Here is a 21,368-nt window from a genome sequence, read left to right on the forward strand (position 1 = left end):
GGTGTTGTGTGTCTCAGTTCCCCTGGCTAGGAAAAGGGATTCCCTTCCCCCTTGCACTTCCCAGGTGAGGCGATGCCTCGCCCTGCTTCAGCTCTCGCTGGTCGGGCTGCAGCAGCTGAGCAGCACCGATTGTCCGGCACTCCCCAGTGAGATGACCCCAGTACCTTAGTTGAAAATGCAGAAATCACCGGTCTTCTGTGTCGCTCGCGCTGGGAGTTGGAGACTGGAGTTGTTCCTATTCGGCCATCTTGCTCCGCCCCCCGCATGCCTTTTTTCACCAGAGATTTCAAGTTTCTTGAAAAGCAGGACTATAGCTTCCTAGGTTTTTGTTTTCTTCTTTTGTACTCTTTGCACCTCCTCATCCTTCTCAGTCCCTTAACATACTACTGGGTACACACATAACCGAAGCCTGATAAGTAAGTCATGAAGTAAGTGAATTAAATCCAAAGGTTACATGATTTACCTTTGTCACTATGAGAATAACTTTCCATTTCCTAAAATATGGGATTATCTCTTTTGATGCAGTTGATGTAAATGCCTAGGCTGTGTGTGTGTGTGTGTGTGTGTGTGTGTGTGTGTGTGTACCCATGGGCCTGGCCCAGTCCTTGGAATAAGATCAGTGCCAAGAACGTAGCCTGGGGTGGAGTAGGGGGATTGGCGGGGGCAGGGAGAAAGGAGATTTCATGAAGCAATGAGGTTGAGTAAGAGTTATTACCTAGTGGATCAAGTTTGGTCCTCCCCAGGGAATTTTTTTTTTAGGTTGAGTTTAAAATTGGGAAAGTTGGGCATTCCTTGAAATTGAGAAAATGGGATTTATTTTATTTTTTAAAAAATTTTCCATAGGTTATTGGGGTATAGGTGGTATTTGGTTACATAAATCCTTTTGTGGTGATCTGTGAGATTTTGGTACACTCATCACCCATGCAATATACATTGCACCTTATTTGTAGTCTTTTATCTCTCACCCTGCTCCCACCCTTACCCCCAAGTATCATTCTTATGGCTTTGCATCCTCATAGCTTAGCTCCCACATATCAGTGAGAACATACGTATTTGGTTTTCCATTGCTAAATTACTTCACTTAGAATAATGGTCTCCAATCTTATCCAGGTGGATGCAAATGCCATTGGTTCATTCCTTTTTATGGCTGAGTAGTATTCCATCACATATATATGATTGAGAAACATATATATATTTATATGTTGATAAATATATATATTTATATGTCGATAAATATATATAGTTATATATGTTGAGATATATATTTATGTGTTGCAAAATATGTATATATATTTATATATGTTGAGAAATATATATATATGTATATATATCAATCACAGTTTCTTTATCCACTCATTGATTGATGGGCGTTTGGGTTAGTTTACAATTGCAAATTGTGCTGCTGTAAACATGTGTGTGCAAGTATCTTTTTCATACAATGACTTATTTTCCTCTGAGTAGATACCCAATAGTGGGATTGCTGGATCAAGGGGTAGTTCTACTTTTAGTTCTTTGAGGAATCTCCACACTGTTTTCCGTAGTGGCTGTACTAGTTTACATTCCCACCAAGCAGTGTAGAAGTGTCCCCTGATCACTGCATCCATGCCAACATCTACTGTTTTTTAATGTGTTTATTATGGCCATTCTTGCAGGAGTAAGGTGGTATCACATTGTAGTTTTGATTTGCATTTCCCTGATCATTAGTGATGTTGAGCATTTTTTCATATGTTTGTTGGCCATTTGTATATCTTCTTTCGATAATTGTCTATTCATGTCCTTAGCCCACTTTTTGATAGGATTGTTTGTTTTTTCCTTAGTGATTTGTTTGAGTTCATTGTAGATTGTGTATATTAGTCCTTTGTCAGATGTATAGATTGTGAATATTTTCTCCCACTCTGTGGGTTGCTGTTTCCTCTGCTGAATGTTCCTTTTGTTGTGCAAAAGATCTTTAGTTTAATTAGTCTCAGCTAATTATCTTTTTTTTTTTTTTGTATTTGCTTTAGTGTTCTTGGGCATGAAGTCCTTGCCTAAGCCAATGTCTAGAAGGGTTTGTCCAATGCTATCTTCTGTAATTTTACAGTTTCTTGTCTTAAATTCTTAATCCATCTTGAGTTGAGTTTTGTATAAGGTGAGAGATGAGGATCCAGTTTCATTCTCCTACATGTGGCTAGCTAATTATCCCACATTCTCCTACATGTGGCTAGCCAATTATTACCATTTGTGGAAAAGGGTATCCTTTTCCCCACTTTTATGTTTTTGTTTGCTTTATCGAAGATCAGTTGACTGTATCTGGGATTATTTCTGGGTTCTCTATTCTGTTCCGTTTGTCTATGTGCCATTTTATACCAGTACTGTGCTATTTTGGTGATGATGGCCTTTTAATATAGTTTGAAATCAAGTAGTGTGATGCCTCCAGATTTGTTCTTTTTGCTTAGTCTTGCTTTAGCTATGCAGGCTCTTTTTTGGTTCCATATGAATTTTTAGGATTGTTTTCTCTAATTCTGTGAAGAATGATGATGGTATTTTGATGGGGATTGCATTGAATTTGTAGATTGCTTTTGGCAGTAAGATCATTTTCACAATATTGATACTGCCCATCCATGAGCATGGGATGTGTTTCCATTTGTTTGTGTCATCTATGATTTATTTCAGCAGTGTTTTGTAGTTTTCCTTGTAGAAGTCTTTCGCCTCCTTGGTTAAGTATATTCCTAAGATTTTGTTTGTTTTTGTTTTTGTAGCTATTGTAAGAGGAGTTGAGTTCCTGATTTGATTCTCTGCTTGGTCACTGTTGGTGTATAGGAGAGCTACTGATTTGTGTACATTAATCTTGTATCCAGAAACTTTGCTGAATTCTTTTATTGGTTCTAGGAGTTTTCTGGAGGAGACTTTAGGGTTTTCAAGGTAAACGAACAGTGACAGTTTGATTTCCTCTTTACCAATTTGAATGCCCTTTCTTTCTCTTGTCTGATTGCTTTGGCTGGGACTTCCAGTACTATGTTGAAGAGGAGTGGTGAGAGAGAGCAACCTTGTCTTGCTCCATTTCTCAGAGGTAATGCTTTCAACTTTTCCCCATTCAGTATAATGTTGGCTATGGGTTTGTCATAGATGGCTTTTATTACATTGAGGTATGTCCCATGTATGCTGATTTCCTGAGAGTTTTAATCATAAAGGGAGGCTGGATTTTGTCAAATGCTTTTTCTGCATCTATTGAGATGATCATATGATTTGTTTTAAATTCTGTTTATGTGGTGTATCACATTTATTAACTTGTGTATGTTAAACCATCCCTGCATCCCTGGTATGAACCCCATTTGCTCATGGTGTATTATCTTTTTACACTGTTGGACTCAATTAGCTAGTATTTTGTTAAGGATTTTAGCGTCTATGTTTACCAGGGATATTGGTCTGTAGTTTTCTTTTTTGGTTACTTCCTTTCCTGGTTTTGGTATTAGGGTGATGCTGGCTTCATAGAATGAATTAGGGAGGGTTCTTTCTTTCTCTATCTTGTGGAATAGTGTCAAAAGGATTGGTACCAATTCTTCTTTGAATGCCTGATAGAATTCTGCTGTGAATTCATCTGGTCCTAGACTTTTTTGTTGTTGGTAATTTTTAAATTACCATTTCAATCTCACTGCTTGTAATTGATCTGTTCAGGGTACCTAATTATTCCTGACTTAAGCTAGGAGGGTTATATTTTTCCAGGTATTTATCCATCTTTTCTGTGTTTTCTAGTTTATGTGCATAAAGGTGTTCATAGTAGCCTGGAATGATCTTTTGTATTTCAGCAGTGTCAGTTGTAATATCTCCTGTTTCATTTCTTACTGAGGTTATTTGGATTTTCTATCTTCTTTTCTCAGTTAATCTTCATTTTTTATTTTCTTGGTTAATCTTGCTAATGATCTATCAATTTTATTTATCTTTTCAAAGAACCAGCTTTTTGTTTCATTTATCTTTTGTATTTGTTTGTCTGTTTCAATTTTGTTTAGTTCTGCTCTGATCTTGGATATTTCTTTCTTCTGCTGAGTTTGCGTTTGGTTTGTTCTTGTTTCTCCAGTTCCTTGAGATGTGACCTTAGAATGTCAGTTTGTGCTCTTTCAGTCTTTTTGATGTAGGCATTTAGGGCTGTGAACTTTCCTCTTAGCACCACCTTTGCTGTATCCCAGACATTTTGATAGGTTGTGTCATTATTGTCATTCAGTTTGAAGAATTTTAAAATTGCCATTCGTTTTTGACCCAATGCTCATTTGGGAGCAGGTTATTTAATTTACATGTATTTGCATGGTTTTGAAGGTTCCTTTTGGAGTTGGTTTCCAGTTTTATTCCACTGTGGTCTGAGAGAGTGATTGATATAATTTCAATTTTCTTAAATTTATTGAGGCTTGTTTTATGGCCTATCATATGGTCTATCTTGGAGAAAGTTCTATGTGCTGTTGAATGGAATGTGTATTCTGAGGTTGTTGGATGAAATGTTCTGAGATGTTCTTCGTGGAGAGTCGTGGAGGTTTCCTGCTTCAACAGTGCTTGGACGGAACCCAGGGCTCGTCCCCCATCCTGGCAGGCCACCCATAGCCAGCCCTCCGTTACCTCTTCACCGCGTCCTCGGACCACCCCAAGACCCCCACCGCCGCTCCAGTGCCACGCAGCCACCGCTGCCGCCACCTGTCCTTAGCCTCCCCCATGACGACCACGTCCACCTCACAGGTGCGCCAGAACTACCACCAGGACTCAGAGGCCGCCATCAACCGCCAGATCAACCTGGAGCTCTACGCTTCCTACATTTACCTACCCATGTCTTACTACTTTGACCACGATGATGTGGCTTTGAAGAACTTTGCCAAATACTTTCTTCACCAATCTCATGAGGAAAGGGAACATGCCGAGAAACTGATGAAGCTGCAGAACCAACGAGGTGGCCGAGTCTTCCTTCAGGATATCAAGAAACCAGACTATGACGACTGGGAGAGCGGGCTGAATGCGATGGAGTGTGCTTTACATTTGGAAAAAAATGTGAATCAGTCTCTACTGGAACTGCACAAACTGGCCACTGACAAAAATGACCCCCATTTGTGTGACTTCATTGAGACACATTACCTGAATGAGGTGAAAGCCATCAAAGAATTGGGTGACCACGTGACCAACTTGTGCAAGATGGGAGCACCTGAATCTGACTTGGCAGAGTATCTCTTTGACAAGCACACCCTGGGAGACAGTGATAATGAAAGCTAAGCCTCGGGCTAATTTCCCCATAGCCACGGGGTGACTTCCCTGGTCACCAAGGCAGTGCATGCATGTTGGGGTTTCCTTTACCTTTTCTATAAGTTGTACCAAAACATCCACTTAAGTTGTTTGATTTGTACCATTCCTTCAAATAAAGAAATTTGGTACCCAGGAAAAAAAAAAAAAAAGGAAATGTTCTGTATATATCTGTTAAGTTCATTTGTTCCAAGGTATAGCTTAAATCCATTGTTTCTTTGTTGACTTTCTGTCTCTTGATGACCTGTCTAGTGCCATCAGTGGAGTACTGAAGTACCCACTATTATTGTGCTGGTGTCTATCTCATTTATTAGGTCTATTAGTAATTGCTTTATAAATTTGGGAGCTCTGGTGTTAGGTGCACATATGTTTAGGATTGTGATATTTTCCTGTTGGACAAGGACTTTGACCATTATATAATCTCCCTCTTTGCCTCTTTTAACCACTGTTGCTTTAAAGTTTGTTTTGTATGATATAATAATAGCTGCCCCTACTTGTTTTTGGTGTTCATTTGTGTGAAATGCGTTTTTCCACCCCTTTACTTTAAGTTTATGTGAGTCCTTATGTGTTAGATGAGTCTCCTGAAGGCAGCAGATAGTTGGTTGGTGAGTTCTTTTTTATTTTTTATTTTTATTTATTATTATTATTATTATTATTATTATTATTTTGAGATGGAATCATGCTCTGTTGCCCAGGCTTGAGTGCAGTGGCATGATCTCTGCTCACTGCAACCTCTGCCTCCCAGGTTCAAGTGATTCTCCTGCCTCAGCCTCCCGAGTAGCTGGAACTACAGGTGTGTGCTACCACACCAAGCTGATTTTTGTATTTTAGTAGAGACAGGGTTTCACTGTGTTAACCAGGATGGTCTCAATCTCCTGACCTCATGATCTGCCCGCCTTGGCCTCCCAAAGTGCTGGGATTACAGGCATGAGCCACCGTGCCCAGCATTTGGTGAGTTCTTATCCATTCTGCAGCTCTGTATCTTTTAAGTGGAGCATTTAGGCCATTTACATTCAATGCTAGTATTGAGATGTGAGGTAATGTTGCATTCACTGTGCTATTTGTGGCCTGTGTACCTTGGTTTTTTTTGTTTTGGGCTTTGCCTTTTAACTAGTATTTTTGTTTTATAGGTCCTGTGTGATTTATGCTTTAAAGAGATTTTGTTTTGATGTGTTTCCAGGACTTGTTTCAAGATTTAGAGCTCCTTTTAGCAGTTCTTGTAATGGTGGCTTTGTAGTGGTGAATTCTCTCAGCATTTGTTTGTCTGAAAAAGGCTGTCTCTTTATATATGATGCTTAATCTTGCTGGATACAAAATTTTTGGCTGATAATTGTTTTGTTTGAGGAGGCTGATGATAGGGCCCCAAACCCTTCTGGCTTGTAGGGTTTCTGCTGAGAAATCTGTCGTTAATCTGATGGGTTTTCTTTACAGGTTACCTGGTGCTTTTGTCTCACAGCTCTTAAGATTCTTTCCTTCATCTTAACTTTAGATAACCCAATGATAATGTTACCTAGGTAATGATCCTTTTGTGATGACTCTTCCAGGTTTTCTTTTTGCTTCTTGTATTTGGATGTCTAGGTCTACACCAAGGCCAGGAAAGTTTTCATCAATCATTTCCCCAAATATGTTTTCCAAACTTTTACATTTTTCATCTTCCTCAGCAACACTGATTTTTCTTAGGTTTGGTCGTTTAACAGAATCCCAAACTTCTTGGAGGTTTTGTTCATAGTTTCTTAATCTTTTTTCTTTGTCTTTGTTTGATTGGGTTAATTCAAAGACCTTGTCTTTGAGTTCTGAATTTCTTTCTTCTACTTGTTCAATTCTATTGCTGAGACTTTGCAGATCATTTTACATTTCTATAAGTGTGTTCGATATTTCCTGAAATTTTGATTGTTTTTTCTTCATGCTATCTATTTCCTTGAATATTTCTCCCTTCACTTCTTGTATCTTTTTTTTGGATTTCCTCGCATTGGGCTTCACCTTTCTCTGGTGCCTCCCCGAATAGCTTAATAACTAACCTCCTAAATTCTTTTTCAGGTAAATCGGGGATTTCTTCTTGGTTTGGATCCATTGCTGGTGAGCTAGTGTGATTTTTTGAGGGTGTAAAAGAGCCTTGTTTTGTCATATTACCAGACTCGGTTTTCTGGTTCCTTACATTTGGGTAGGCTCTGTCAGAGGGAAGGTCTAGGGCTGAAGGCTGTTGTTCAAATTCTTTTGTCACACGGGGCATTCCCTTGATGTAGTACTCTCCCCCTTTCCTATGCATCTGGCTTCCTGTGAGCCAAGCTGCAATGATTGTTATCTCTTTTCTGGGTCTAGCCACCCAGCAAGTCTACCCAGCCCCAGGCTGGTACTGGGAGTTATCACAGAGTCCTGTGATGTGAACTGTCTGTTGGTCTCTCAGCCATGGATACTAGCACCTGTTCCAGTTGAGGTGGCGGGGGGTGAAGTGGACTCTGTGGGGATTCTTAGCTTTGGTGGTTTAGTGCTTTATTTTTGTGCTGGTTGGCCTCCTGCTGGGAGGTGGTGCTTTGCAGAGAGCATCAGCCATGGTAGTATGGAGAGGAACCTGTGGTGAGTGGTGCCCTAGAACTCCTGAGTTTATGCCCTTTGTCTTCGGCTACTAGGGTGGATAGGGAAGGCTCATAGGTCTGCCTAGGCTTTTTTTTTTTTTTTTTTCATAAGACACAGTCTCCCTCTCTCACCCAGGCTGGAGTGCAATGGCACATGATCTCAGTTCACTGCAACCTCCGCCTCCCCGGTTCATGCCATTCTCCTGCCTCAGCTTCCCAAGTGGCTGGGATTACAGGCGCACACCACCACATCCAGCTAATTTTTTGTATTTGTAGTAGAGATGGGGTTTTGCCATGTTGGCCAGGCTGGTCTTGAACTCCTAACCTCAGATGATCCACCTGCCTCAGCCTCCCAAAGTGCTGGGATTACAGATGTGAGTCACCGTGCCTGGTCTGCCTAGGCTTTTATATGCTAGTTTGTAATAAGTAAGTTGTGAAGGCAAGAAAGGCTAAGTAATAAAGAGAAAAGAGGTGGTTGATTAAAAGGAGGCAATGAAGAAATTAGCATTGGATAAAGCAGAAGACCAAGTGTGAGTGTTGGGAATGTGCCCGTAATTAAAATGTAGTAAGAAATTGGAATAGGACCTGGAGAACAGCCAGGAAAATCATGCACACAGATAACTTGGGGATTCATGGCTTATGGGTTTGAGGCCAACTTTTTTTTTTTTTTTTTTTTGAGACGGAGTCTGGCTCTGTTGCCCAGGCTGGAGTGCAGTGGCCGGATCTCAGCTCACTGCAAACTCCGCCTCCCAGGTTCACGCCATTCTCCTGCCTCAGCCTCCCGAGTACCTGGGACTACAGGCACCCGCCACCTCACCCGGCTAGTTTTTTGTATCTTTTAGTAGAGACGGGGTTTCACCGTGTTAGCCAGGATGGTCTCGATCTCCTGACCTCGTGATCCACCCGTCTCGGCCTCCCAAAGTGCTGGGATTACAGGCTTGAGCCACCGCGCCCGGCCTTTTTTTTTTTTTTTTTTTTTAATGAAAATGTTGTTGTGTCCATGTTTGCTGCCTCCATAACTGGCTAGTTGCTTTGATAATGCATCCCATATGTATAAAGCATTCAATACTACAGAGCACTAAAATTACATCACATCTTCTTCCATAAACAACTCAAAATTTATACCGTGCTGACAGCTTATCATTTTTGTATGTCAAGGATGGTAGACCATTATGTTATTTGATAACATTCAAGGAAAGCTTTGTAATTCTAGCCATTTCACTTAGGAATTTAGTCTACTATTTATGATACAAAGTCCATGCAATAACTAAGGTCACATATGACCTAGTCCCAAAGTAAGGATGTTATTGTAGGAAGAAAGGGAGGCTAATTTGCAAGACACTCAAAATTTGGTGCTGTAGTTTAACAACAAGTTGATTGTCTAAACAAGCAAAAGTTCCTTGCTCACAGTTGACCTGAAAAAAAGAAGAAGAAAAAATAAAAGCAAAGGACTGTAACTATGATAATTTTGGTTTCTTGCTTGAGAGTTAGGTGATGTGATGCCATTGATTTCTGTGATGGTGGATGGACAGACATAAAGGAAAAAATAAGTAATCATTATAATAATAATAATAGTCCACATTTGTTGAGTTCTAACTATAGTATATATTATGCCTGATAGTATACTAAGCATTTAGCATTCTTTTTGTAATTTAATCCTCAAACAATCCAGTGAAGTACAGTTGTCCCTCAGTATCCATGGGGGACTGGTTCTAGGACACACACACACCCCCACCAGCCTCCACAGATACCAAAATCTGCAGATGCTCAAGTCACTAATGTAAAGTGGCATAGTATTTGCAAATAACCTACACACATCCTCTCATCTACTTTAAATAATCTCTAGATTACTTACAATACCTAACACAATGTAAATGCTATGTAAATAGTCATTATAGTTTATTGCTTAAAAAAATAACATACTGAGCATGTTCAGTACAGATGCATTTTTTCCCACTATTTTCTGTCCCAGTTGGTTGAATTCACGAATGCAGAACCGATGGATACAGAGGGCATTCTATGCAGGCTATTAGAGTATTATTACTGCTTTACAGATGAGGAAAGTGAAGCTTAGGTCAAGTAAGGGAACTGCACTACCCTGGGCTACCCTTCTCGTTCTCATTTTCTGATGAGGAGTCATGACCAAAGCAAAGATGGGATGAGTCAGAGATGAGTCTTTCTGTTTATACTTTTTAAAAATCATTTTTACTAACTCTATTTTGTTAGTTTATTACCTTGATCTGGAGAGGCAGCAGACTGTGTATTTAAGAGTTTACACTCTGAAGTCAGGCAGATCAAAGCAAGGATTTCTGAGAAAGAAAAATAAAATTTTAAAATAAGATACAATATAAAATTAAATAAACGAAGTCAGGAGACCAGTGTTTGAAAGCTGGCTTCACCACTTACCAGCTGCATTACCTTGAGGAAGTTATGTTTCTTACAGCTCATTTCCTTATCTATAAAATATGAATAACAGCCCAGCTTCTAGGGTTGCTGCCCTCAATCTTTTTTTCACAGAAACCTTTTCAAAATGCAAAATTGGCAATGTTGTCCAAGTTCAACTTAAAATTCCACAATGGAATCCCATTGTTCTTAAAATATAAACTAATCCCTTGAAACCTGACTTTCAAAGCCTCTCAAGGACTGCTCCTTACTTACTTCCCAGGACTCAGACATGCTTCATCTGGCCCCACAAACACTGTTCTTGTCTTATCACCACAGGACTTCGGCTATTATGTTCTATTTGTCCAGAAAGTTCTGCCTCCCTTATTCCTTCCACCATCCTTCCATCTGATGTAACTTAATTAACTCTTCTTATCTTTAAAATCTTACTTCAAATGTCATTTTCCTTGTGTGACATAACCCCCTAGACTAAGTTAAGTCCCCTTAACATATGCTTTTAGTATATCATGTGCCTTTCCTTCATCTCACACATCCCAGTTGTAATTTTACATTTGTGAATCTTTGGTTAACGCCTGTCTTCCCCAGAAGTCTTTAAGCTCCACCAGAGAAGAGACCATGCATGGATTTATGCATCTTGTATCCCTAGGACTTCGTTTAAGGCCTGACACATATTGAGAGAATAAATGAATTGGCTAGCACTATTAAGCTTTGCTGCCCCCTGCTGAGTCATGGCTCTTAGCCTATTAAACTAACACCAATTGGATGTTCGGAACTAGTATGGTGATATCATAGCAGTATTTTTCAAATGACCTGCTTATAAAATGCAGATTCTCATGCCTCACTCTGAAAGATGACTTTTTAGGCCTATGTTAGGGTCAAAAAGTTTGCATGGGCTGAGTGTGGTGGTTCACGCCTGTAATCCTAGCACTTTGGGAGGCTGAGGCGGGTGGATCACTTCAGGTCAGGAGTTCAAGACCAGCCTGGCCAACATGGTGAAATCCCATGTCTGCCAAACATATTTTTTAAAAATTTGCCAGGCATGGTGGTGCACATCATTAATCCCAGCTACTTGGGAGGCTGAGGCAGGAGAATTGCTTGAACCCTGGGGGCAGAGTTTGCAGTGAGCTGAGATCTGTACCACCACACTCCAGCCAGGGTGACAGAATGAGACTCCTTCTCATAAAGAAAAGAAAAAGTTTGTATCGAAGCTCCCCTGGATGATTTGAGAGCCACTGGTACGTAAGGAAGGAAAGAAAGGAAAAAAGAGGAAGAAACTGCTTTACAGTCTCACTACCCTTTTTTTTTCCCCCTCTTCTTTTTTGAGCTGGAGGTTTCCCTGTGGTGCCCAGGCTGGTCTTGAACTCCTGGGCTCAAGTGATCCACCCACCTAAGCCTCCCAAAGGGTTGGTATTACAGGCGTGAGCCACTGTGCCTGGCCAAATTAACCATTTTAAAGTGGACTATTCGGTGGCATTCAGTACATTCACAATGTGATACAACCACTACGTCTACCTAGTTCTGACTCATTTCATCACCCTGACAGGAAACCCCATCCCCATTAAGCAGTTATTCTAATTCTCCTCTGCCTGCTGCATCTGGTAACCACCAATCTGTGTTCTGTCTCTATAGAGGTATCTATTCTGGATATTTCATATAAATGGAATAGTATGTGACCTTTTGCATTTGGCTTCTTTCAAGATTCATTCACATTGTAGCATGTATCAGTTTTTTGTTTCTTTCTATGGCTGAATTATATTCATTGCATGTATACACAATTTGTTTATCCATTATTTGTCTGATGGACATTTGGACTGTTTCCACCTTTTGCCTAATGTGAAAAGTGCTGCTGTGAGCATGCGTGTACTTGCTTGAGTACCTATTTTCAATTCTTTTGGATATTGTCTTAGTCTATTTTGCATTGCTATAAAGGAATACCTGAGGCTGGGTAATTTATAAAGAAAAGAGGTTTATTTGGCTCACGGTTGTGCAGGTTATACAAGAAGCAGGGAATCGGCATCTCCCCAGCTTCTGGGGAGGGCCTCAGGCTGCTTCTGCAGAGATCACATGACAAGAGATGAGGCAAGGGGCATGGGGCGGTAGGGTGGGGGTGTGCCAGGCTCTTTTTAATAACCAGCTCTCTCTGAAAGTAATAGAATGAGAACTCACTCACACCTGTCCCCCACAGAGGGCATTAATCTATTCATGAGGGATCTAGTCCCATGACTCAAATACCTCCCAGTAGGCCCACCTGGAACACTGGAGATCAAATTTCATCATGAGATTTGGAGGGGACAGACATTCAGTGGGCCGGGCGCCATGGCTCACGCCTGCAATCCCAGCACTTTGGGAGGCTGAGGCGAGCGGATCACCTGAGGTCGGGAGTTCAAGACCAGCCTGACCAACATGGAGAAACCCCATCTCAACTAAAAATTAATTAGCCAGGCATGGTGGCACATGCCTGTAATCCCAGCTACTCAGGAGGCTGAGGCAGGAGAATCGCTTGGACACGGGAGGCAGAGGTTGCGGTGAGCATTCAAATTATAGCAGACATATATCTAGGAGTGGAATTCCTGGGTCATATGGTAATTCTATGTTTAACTTTTTGAGGAACTGCCAAACTGTTTTCCATAGTGGCTGAATGATTTTGCATTCTCACCAGCAATGTATGAGGGTTCCAATTTCCTCAATGATTGTTATTTTCAACAATGATTGTGGTGGGGTTTTTTTTGTTGTTTTTGAGGCAGAGTTTTGCTCTTTTTGTGCAGGCTGGAGTCCAATGGCATGATCTCAGCTCACCACAACCTCTGCCTTCCGTGTTCAAGCGATTCTCCTGCCTCAGCCTCCTGAGTAGCTGGGATTACAGGCATGCACCACCAGGCCCAGCTAATTAATTTTTAGTAGAGACGGGGTTTCTCCATGTTGGTCAGGCTGGTCTTGGACTCCCGACCTCAGGTGATCCGCCCACCTCGGCCTCCCAAAGTGCTGGGATTGCAGGCGTGAGCCATGGCACCCAGCCCAATGATCGTGTTTTTTTATTATAGCCATCCTCATAGGTATGAGGTGGCATAGCCAATAATCTTTTGACAAAGGAAGATGAAAACGTTTTTACTGCAAGCCTGGATAAACATTCAAAAAAATATAAAAGACAAATTTGTTTTTGACATATTTTCCTTTTACTTGATGGCATAATGTCGATCTGTGAAAACATGTAAACATGTACTTTCCCCATACTTCTTCTAGAAATGATGCAAAATATAAAACTGAAACTCAAGTTGAGACATGAATAAATGAAGAGTATTACTCAGCTTTTTCTTGTTTCTGACCAGAGAGGGATCATTGCCCTTTATTTCTTCCCAGCAAAAAATAAAAATTGTAAGTCTTGAATATCATAGTCCCAAGAGAGATAAGCCACAAACCTTGCCATGAATGTGCCACTTAAATGAAATAAGGCTCTCTCACCTTTAATATTTAATTATGCTCTCTTTACTTTGCTCTCAGGAGAATCTCCCTCCAGAAGCAATGTATTCTTTGAAAATAGTCAGAGATTGGAATCAGTGATGTAAATCAAAAACTCACTACTCTGTTCTCACTTATTTGTAGGATCTAAAAATCAAAACAATTGAACTCATGGACATAGAGAGTAGAAAGAGGGTTACCAGAGGCTGGGAAGGGTGGCGGGGAGCTTGCAGGGGGTAAGAATGGTTAATGGGTCCAAAAAAAAATTGAAAGAATTAATAAGACCTACTATTTGACAGCAAAATAGGGTGACTATAGTCGATAATAACTTAATTGTACATTTTAAAATAACTTAAAAGTGGGCAGGGTATGGTAGCTCATGCCTGTAATCCCATCACTTTGGGAGGCTGAAGTGGGAGGATCACTTGAGCTCAGGAGTTTGAGACCAGTCTGAGCAACATAATGTGACCTTGTCTCTACTAAAATTCAAAAATATTAGCCAGATGTATTAGTGCATGACTGTAGTCCCACTACTTGGGGGACAGAAGCAGGAAGATCACTTGAGACTAGGAGGTCAAAGGTGCAGTGAGCCATGATCACGCTACTGTATTCTAGTCCGAGTGATGGAGCAATACCTTGTCTCAAAAAAATAAAAGATGAATAAATAAACAAATACATAAATAAAGCGTGTAATTGGATTGTTTATAGCTCAAAGGATAAATGCTTGAGGGGATGGATACCCCATTCTCCATGATGTGATTATTTTACACTGCAGGCCTATATTAAAACATCTCATATACCCTATAAATATACAACTATGTATCCAAAGAAAAGTTATTTTTTGTTTTGTTTGTTTGTTTTGTTTTTTGAGATTGTCTCAGTCTGTCTCCTAGGCTGGAGTGTGGTGGCATGATCTTTGCTCACTGCAACCTCTGCCTCCCTGGTTCAAGCCATTCTCATGCCTCAGCCTCGCAAGTAGCTGGGATTACAGGCATGCAACACCATACCCAGCTAATTTTTGTATTTTTAGTACAGACAGCGTTTCACCATGTTGGCCAGGCTGGTCTTGAACTCCTGGCCTTAAGTGATCTGCCCACTGTGGCCTCCCAAAGTGCTGGGAGGTGTGAGCCACCATATCTGGCCAAAAAATTAATTATTTTTTAAAAAATACAAAGAGCAGGATTAAAGAATGAAAGTGACTCATCAGACAGACAAAAGTGGAATAAGAAATCTGGGGAAGAAGGACTAACGTTGGGATAGAAAACTGCCCTCTACTTATATTTTCCTCAATAAATGAGATTACAAATTAAAGAAACACTGCTCCACTGTACAATATTTATGTACTCAGAATATCACACATGGGCTGAAATATCCATTCTTAAAGCCATGTTTTGCCCTTAGCAGGAATATACGTGAGTCAGGGAAAGACATGAAGTCTACTGTTATATCTTGATTGAAGGCCTTGCCAGCACAAGGATTGTTTGACAACCTGGATGTTTTTATGCATCCAGAAAATAAATGATAATAAGATGAAAAGTGAGTCAGGTCACACTTTTCTTTTGCAAGATGAGAGATTGAGAAAAGGGAGGAAAGAAAGAAGAATTGTTTCAATGGCTTTTTCAGGAAGATGAATTTTAGGAAAGAATTAATCCAGATGAGGAGTAGCAAATTGATTCCCTTGAAACAATGTTTCCTAACTACCCCTTGGAAAGTCTTCCTGTACACAGTCTCCAGTTTGAAAACTAATGAAATAAATAATGACTCTCCTGATCCTTTCAGTCCCCATTGCTTACCCCATCTCTGAATTCCTGCAGCTCTTATGTTCTGTTTCTTCACAATTTAGGAATCAGTTTATCTTCAAGTGACTGTAAGGTTAGCAGTCTTATTTTTCATGTGTGGCTGCTGGAATCAATCTCATTTTATTCTACACTCATACCTCATGCCCAGGTATGATGGCAGTTCAGGGAAGGAGGGTAGTGTAAGCTGGAGGCAGCAGTGGGACCTGTTTTGAATCTTTAATAATGAGAATTTTGATACGCACAAAGGGCAAAATGCATTCTAGGGAAGAGCAGTTTCTCTAGGATACAAATTCAGCTGCTGTAACAAAGATTCCCATTAACAGCAATTGCTTAACAAGCTCTCTCATATCTGAGCACAAGTGGACAGAGAGACAAAGAGAAGGAGACAGAGAGAGGAAGAGACAGAGACAAAGAAGGAGTCAAAGAGAGAGACAAGAGAGGAAGAGACAAAGAAACAGAAAGTCAAAGATGGAAAGAGAGGAAGAGACAAAGAGGGAATCAGAGAGAAAGAGAGACAAAGAAGAAGTCAAAGAGAGAAAAAGAGGAGATAGAAGTAGTAAAGAAAAAACAGTGTACCCTATTCCCTTAAAAGCCAGGGTAGATTTAAAACCTATAATTGATAATTGAAGGTCTTCTCTGTAACCCTATAACACTCCAATACCACCTTGTTGTCAGTGTAAACAAGGGCACAGTGTGAAAGCACTGAGGCCACTGACAACCCATAGCCTTCCTATCAAAAATCCTTACCCAGCAGGTTTCCTAACAGGGGATCTAAATCTTAATTCATTACCATAGAAAGGTCTGACCAGACCTAGGAGGAACTCCCTTCAGGACAGGACGATAGATGGTTCCTACCCAGAGATTAAGGAAAAAAGACACAGTGGGTATTCAGTAAGTGATAAGCAAACTCTTGTAGAAGCAGAGTTAGGAAAATTGCCTAATAATTGGTCTGCTCAAACATGCGAGTTGTTTGCACTCAGCCAGACCTTAAAGTACATGCAGAATCAGGAAGGAGCCATCTATACCAATTCTAAGTTAATATGGACTGAACGAGGTTTTATTAATAGCAAAGAAAAATTAAAATCCCAAACTTACAAGGTTTTCAACAAAAGTAAAATTTGCTAAAAGTTAACAGTGTAACATGTATTATCATAACTTCTTTTCTTTTTTTTTTTTTTTTTTTTTTTTGTTGAGACGGAGTCTCGCTCTGTCGCCCAGGCTGGAGTGCAGTGGCCGGATCTCAGCTCACTGCAACCTCCGCCTCCCAGGTTTACGCCATTCTCTCGCCTCAGCCTCCCGAGTAGCTGGGACTACAGGCGCCCGCCATCTCGCCCGGCTAATTTTTTGTATTTTTTTAGTAGAGACGGGGTTTCACCGTGTTAGCCAGGATGGTCTCGATCTCCTGACCTCGTGATCTGCCCGTCTCGGCCTCCCAAAGTGCTGGGATTACAGGCTTGAGCCACCGCGCCCGGCATAACTTCTAATCTTATGGAAATCAGACCCTATCAGTACCCCTCAAAGCTCAAGTCTGTCAGCACATAGCCATACAACTAATACCCCTACTTATATGGTTAGGAACGGCTACTGTTACAGGAACTGGAATAGCCAGTTTATCTACTTCATTATGCTACTACCACACACTCTCAAAAGATTTCTCAGACAGTTTGCAAGAAATAGTGAAATCTATCCTTACTCTATAATTCCAAATAGACTCTTTGGCAGCAGTGACTCTCCAAAACCACCAAGGCCTAGACCTCCTCACTGTTGAGAAAGGAGGACTCTGCACCTTCTTAGGGGAAGAGTGTTGTTTTTACACTAACCAGTCAGGGATAGTATGAGATGCCACCCGGCATTTACAGGAAAAGGTTTCTGAAATCAGACAATGCCTTTCAAACTCTTATAACCAACCTCTGGAGTTGGGCGACATTGCTTCTCCCTTTTCTAGGTCTTGTAGCCATCTTGCTATTACTCGCGTTCAGGCCCTGTATTTTGAACCTCCTTGTCAAATTTGTTTCCTCTAGGATCGAGGCCATCAAGCTACAGATGTTCTTACAAATGGAACCCCAAATGAGCTCAACTAACAACTTCTATAGAAGACCCCTGGACCAACCAGCTGACCCTTTCACTGGCCTAACGAGCTCCCCTCTGGAGGACACTACAACTGCAGGGCCCCTTCATCGCCCCTATCCAGCAGGAAGTAGCTATAGCAGTCATCACCCAATTTCCAACAGCAGTTGGGGTGTCCTGTTTATAGGGGGGATTGAGAGGTGAAGCCAGCTGGGCTTCTGAGTCGGGTAGGGACTTGGAGAACTTTGCTGTCTAGCTAGAGGATTGTAAACACACCAATCAGCACTCTGTGTCTAGTTAAAGGATTGTAAATGCACCAATCAGCACTCTGTGTCTAGCTAAAGAATTGTAAACGCATCAGTCAGCACTCTGTGAAATGGAACAATCAGCACTCCATAAAATGGGCCAATCAACGCTCTGTAAAATGGACCAATCAGCAGGATGTGGGGGGTGGGGGCCAAGTAAGGGAATAAAAGCTGGTCACCCAAGCCAGCTGCGGAAACCCACTCAGGTCCCCTTCCACGCTGTGGAAGTTTTGTTCTTTCGCTCTTCACGATAAATCTCGCTGCCGCTCACTCTTTGGGTCCACACTACCTTTATGAGCTATAACACTCATCGCAGGTGTCTGCGGCTTAATTTCTGAAGTCAGCGAGACCACGAACCCACCAGGAGAAACAAACAACTCCGGACGCGCCACGTTTAAGAGCTGTAACACTCACTGTTAAGGTCTGCGGCTTCATTCCTGAAGTCAACGAGACCACGAACCCACTGGAAGGAAGAAACTCCGGACACATCTGAACATCTGAAGGAACAAACTCCGTACACACCATCTTTAAGAACTGTAACACTCACTGCAAGGGTCCACAGCTTCATTCTTGAAGTCAGCGAGACCAAGAACCCACCGGAAGGAATAAATTCCGGACACTGGAATACAAGAAAACATGACTATAGTACCTGAGGAGTTGCAGGTGCAGGAAACTGTTGAGGGTTTGTGAAGAATATCACCAATGAAGTCCCTTGCCTACTTTTTTTTTTCTTCGAGATAGAGTCTTTATCACCCAGGATGGAGTGCAGTGGCACAATCTTGGCTCACTGCAACATCTGCATCCCAGGTTCAAGTGATTCTCCCACCTCACCCTCCTGAGTAGCTGGGATTGCAGGCACACACCGCCACACCTGGCTAACTTTTGTATTTTCAGTAGAGATGGAGTTTCACCATCTTGGCCAGACTGATCTCAAACTCCTGACCTCAAGTGATCCGCCTGCCTCGGTCTCCCAAAGTGCTGGGATTACAAGCATGAGCCACCGCGCCTGGCCTGCTTACCACTATAATTTTTTAGGAAGGTTTAATGCTGGTGAGATGTACGACAGTGTGTATGGGTTTGTGTGCAGGTTAGGTGCTTACTATTTAAAGTTTGGTCCAAGGTCTAGCAGCATCAGCATCACTCGGGAGCTTGTCAGAAATGCAGAATCTAGGTAGGCATGGTGGCTCACACCTGTAATCTCAGCACTTTGGGAAGCTGAGACAAGAGGATTGCTTGAGTCCAGGAGTTCTAAGGCCATTTTGGGCAAGATAGCAAGACCCTGTGTCTACAAAAGAAAGAGAGAGAGAGAGAGAGAAAGAGAGAAAGAAAGGAGAGAGAGAGAGAGAGAGAAAGAAAAAAGAAAGAGAAAGAAAAAGAAAAAGAAAGAAAGAAGAAAGAAAGGAAGAAAAGAAGGAAGGAAGGGAGGGAGGGAGAAGAAAAGAAAGAAGAGAAAGAAGGAAGGAAAGGAAGGAAGGAATGAAGGAAGGAAGGAGAAAGGAAGGAAGGAAGGAGAAAGGAAGAAAGAAGAGAAAGAGGAAGGAAGGGAGGAAGGGAGGGAGGGAGGGAGGGAAGAATCTTAGGCCCCACCCAGACATACAGAACTGCAATCTGCATTTTAACAAATTCTTCAGGTAATATCATTTATCATCACATTAAAGTCTCAGAAGTACGGGGTTATAGTTTATGCTATGGTGTGGAATAATTCTAAAAGTTCTGTGTCTTGAAACAACTAAGATTTATTTCTCACTGATGCTGAAGTCTGTCTGGGAGCAAGCAGGTAGCAAGTAGGGAACTCCGCTTCATGTCATCCTCACCAGAGCCCCAGGCTGACAGAGCCTCCACCATTTGAACAATCACTAGTCATGTGGCAGAGGAGGAAATGTGTGACTCTTGTGCTTCCCTTGTATTTCACTGGCCAAATCAAATCCCACGGCCATGGTGGAAGGAGGTGGAATAAACATCCTACTATGTACCTGGAAGGAGGAGAATCAAAATACTGCTGAAGCTAGGGGATCCTCGAGGCAGGCAGGCCTTTCAAGGGGTTATGACAATACAGATGTAACCAGATTCAGGGAAAGTATAACAATACAGAGGAAAAGGAGAGCATAAACAGAAGAAACAGTTCAGAATGATTCTGAATGGGCACTCAAGACTCCAGCTTTACAGTCTCATTGATCCGGCAAATAGTGAAGACTTTCATGGAAAACGAACATTTTGGAGGAATGGGTTAGGGTGGGGAGTAGAAAGGCTGAGTTTGGAATGGACATGCTGAGTCAGAAATCAAGGTGAATATTCACCACTTGTTTATCTTTCCAACCTCATGTTGTATCCCCTCCCCACTCACTCACCATGCTCCAGCCACACTGGCCTTCTGTTCCTCATGCACCAACCTTGTTCTCATCTTAGGGTTGTCGTACCTACTGTTCCTTCTGCTGGCATACCCTTCTCCAAGTCTGTCATGACTGGCTCCTGCCTGTCATTCAGAACTCACATGTCATCTCCTCAGAAAGGCCTTCCTTGACCATACAAATGTAGCCACCCAGTCACACTATATCATACCACCCTATTTCAAAGATCAGCATAGCATCCAGAGCTGACATTTTGTGTTTTTCTGTCCCACCTCCCCACCCCCATCATTAAAAAGCTCCATGAGAACATGGATTCTGTCTGTCCTGTATCCCCAGCTTCAAGTACACAGTTGGTACTCAATAAACATTACTGAATGTTCCCATGGAAATTTCAGTTAAAAGTATGCAATAAGGGAAATAAAGATAGGTTCCAATGAGGACAACTGGTTTGGAATGGCAAAGTTCTCTAAGGTATTAAAGATGACCATGAAGTATTAAACTTTTAGGGATGTTCCACTTTAGTGGCTAGAAAAGTGTAAGTGACTGAGAAGTCTAAAAGGTAGAGTGGTTTCTGAAGCTAGGAAAAAGTGCCAATGAGGGGTGGGGGCAAGTGTTAGCTCTGTTAAGAAAAACAGGAATAGAAAAAGACTATTGGAGTTGGAAAAGTCATTTATGACCAATGAATAAGAGAGTGAAAAATGAAAACAGCTTAAGGAGAGAAGGGACATAGAGGTGGATAGGTCATTACTCGAGTAATCTGGCAGTAAAGGGAATTAGTACTCTAGCAGGATTGAATGGGTTTTTGGTAGACCTATTCACTTCTCAAGCTATATATGCTAGAGAAAAGGAGAGACTGAACATGCTGTGGGGGACTTCCCTTTAAAAAAAATTTTTTTGAGACAAAGTTCTGCTTTGTCACCCAGGCTGGAGTGTAGTGGCGTCAACACGGCTCACTGCAGCCTCGGCCTCCCCGGTGCAAGCAATCCTCCCCCAAGTAGCTGAGACTACAGGTGCACGCCACCATACCCACCTAATTTTTGAATTTTTGTATTTATTATTATTTTGTAGAGACGGGGTTTTGCCATGTTGTCCAGGCTGGTCTCGAACTCCTGAGCTCAAGCAATCGTCCCACCTCGGCCTCTCAAAGTGTTGGGGTTACAGGTG

General features: G+C 41.6%; 1 long non-coding RNA gene and 1 pseudogene across 2 annotated transcripts; one reads left to right on the forward strand and one right to left on the reverse strand.

Annotated features, from left to right (window-relative positions):
- The first annotated feature begins 423 nt into the window (after positions 1 to 423).
- Positions 424 to 5,405, forward strand: LOC117064673 (annotated as a pseudogene).
- A 3,371-nt stretch (positions 5,406 to 8,776) lies between these two features.
- LOC117068696 lies at positions 8,777 to 21,269 on the reverse strand. Of its 2 annotated transcripts, XR_004431208.1 has the most exons (4): positions 21,235 to 21,269; positions 20,205 to 20,329; positions 10,061 to 10,135; positions 8,777 to 9,241 (listed from the first exon to the last, which is right to left on the reverse strand). It is a non-coding gene; the product is annotated as an uncharacterized LOC117068696 (long non-coding RNA). The 2 variants fall into 2 exon arrangements; XR_004431209.1 differs by lacking the exons at positions 20,205 to 20,329; positions 21,235 to 21,269 and adding an exon at positions 18,271 to 18,319 and having other exon boundaries at positions 8,778 to 9,241.
- Between the last annotated feature and the right edge of the window lie 99 nt (positions 21,270 to 21,368).

The sequence above is a fragment of the Trachypithecus francoisi genome, unplaced genomic scaffold, assembly GCF_009764315.1.
Source record: "Trachypithecus francoisi isolate TF-2019V2 unplaced genomic scaffold, Tfra_2.0 Contig01579, whole genome shotgun sequence".
Taxonomy (NCBI): Eukaryota; Metazoa; Chordata; class Mammalia; order Primates; family Cercopithecidae; genus Trachypithecus; species Trachypithecus francoisi.